Raw genomic sequence first — 2,275 nt, forward strand, 5'->3', positions numbered from 1 at the left:
GCGTCAAACTGTCACCAGAATTTACTGATAATCTAAAGACTCACAGAACTCATTTTGTCTCATTGTGTCTTAGTTTGAGACATAAGTGCATGATCATAATACTGTGTAGTTAGATGAGACAGAGCTGATGCTTGCTCTTAATTATCCTCTTCATGTTTCCCGAGCCTCAGCAGTGGAAGCTACCATGGATAGAAAGACTATGACTCATCTTAAATCTCAAATCTTTGTCTCCAAAGAGCTGCTGATGTGTCCGATATGATCCACAAGCTTAAACTAGGATTATAAGTGTGTGCAGTGATGTGTGTGAAACCTCTGAGGACTCACACGTGTGTGCTTCAGCCCACACACACATATGAAGCACTGCGACCTCACACAGAAGTGTTTTACACATCCAGCCTGAATCCTGATCATTTCTACAGTTTATTAAGTTCAGCTTCACCTGAACATCAGTGATGAAGCTGCTCTGACTCCATCACAGCTCACAGCTGTTGGAATGAGTCAAACAATGAAGAAGGTTCAGAAACAGCTGATGATTTTACAGAAACATGATGCAAACATGAAAATGGACACATGATTTTTTATTAACAGACACCGTTTATGTTTCACTGTGCATGACGTCATCAACACTGACACCAGGGGGCGCTCATCAGCAGCCTGAGGAACTGTGATAAGGGAGGGAGACGCAGTGTTGTGTGTACTGCAGTCGGACAGAAGGAAAAACTTCCTCCTGAAAACATTTTCATCCTTCCCAAAAGTGTTTGAGTCAAATGTTACAAATATATAAATACAATAAAACACAGGGTCTTACATAAAATTAGTGATGCAGTTGTGCACTGAGCACCTTTCCAATGTTCCTTCCTCAGATGAGTCCAGCTGCTGAACACATTAACATCTGTATGTAAATGTAGCTGAGAACCAACCTGAGCACTGCTGGGAAAATACAAAGGCAACCATCAAAGTGCTGTATTATCTTATTTATTCTGAATGTTGACTTAGATCCACACCACGATTTATGAAACTATAGAACTAAAATAACAACAATCGTCTGCTTCTTTAAAATTTCTTTCATTACATCAAACCAGTGAAAACTGAAAAAAACAAAGAGCTGTTAGCATGTTCAGACCAACTTTGAGACAGAGACTGTAAAGTTCTGCACTTTAAATCCTGCCTGTGTTCCTGCAAATGATTCACACTGAAAGTATCTTAGTTTAGTATTGAGTGAGCCACAAAGCAGCCTGATAGCTTTAAAACAGGAAAAGTAAATGAAATTGACAGTTTCAGTGTAGCTGGATCTATTATTGGGGGGTCATGACCCCCGTAACCCTGCCTGGTCCTGAGGTCAAATCCACCATCTTTGTTTCAGAGCTTCATGTTCTCCCGTGTTTGTGTGCGTCCTCTCCGGTACTCCGGCTTCCTCCCACAGTCCAAACACATGCAGTTAGTGGGGTCAGGTTAGCTGTGAGTGGTTGTGTCTCTGTGTTATTCCACCTTAATCAATGACTTCCTGTTAGCATGAAGTGCTTCTGTAGGACTGATGTCATTTTCATGGTTGGATCATTTAAATGAAGCTGGACTCAGATGCAGTAAATAAGCTGATTGATCATTAATGAATAAAGCTGGTCAAACACATCACGTGGACACATGTGATTGTGTGTTGTAGTATTGATCCCAATGCTGGTATCAGTCCTGGATCAATAACACTGGATGGATGCGTTCAGCATGGAGCCCCTGAGCTGTGTTACAGACAAACATGGAAACTGACAGGTCTGTGTCATTCACAGTCTGTAACACTTCTAAACAACAGAGGCTGACCCAAGTGCCTCAGAGCCAGGCACGCTCACATCACAGCTCTCTAAATAAGCCAGTTTCAAAATAAGAGCTGAAAGCTGTGTTTGCTTGTGTTAGCTTATTATTGTGGAGACTAACATTCAGTGATCGTGTGTTCAGACTCATAATGATTACTCTCAGAAATCCTGATCTTTGTATTTACTGTGTGTTGGATCAATAACTGAGATTCATGGTATCACACAGCTGTGCTGCTGCTGATGTCAGCACATCTGGAACAATACGAGGTATCTGCTACCAGACTGAGCAGGACGTGAGACCTGTGGACTGTTTAAAGCTGTCCCTCCACAGCTCACTCAGACCTGATCCACACCTCAGTGATATTCTCTGACTTCCTCACACTCAAAAAAATCAACTAGGGCATGTGTTTGATTAACAAAGTAGTAATATGTTTACATCACATGAAGAAATCATTTTTATGCTCATTAAA

This window comes from Copadichromis virginalis, linkage group LG4, assembly GCF_057382275.1.
Source record: "Copadichromis virginalis isolate Kocher_CV1m ecotype Utaka linkage group LG4, C_Virginalis_male_GT1.1, whole genome shotgun sequence".
In the NCBI taxonomy this organism is placed as follows: domain Eukaryota; kingdom Metazoa; phylum Chordata; class Actinopteri; order Cichliformes; family Cichlidae; genus Copadichromis; species Copadichromis virginalis.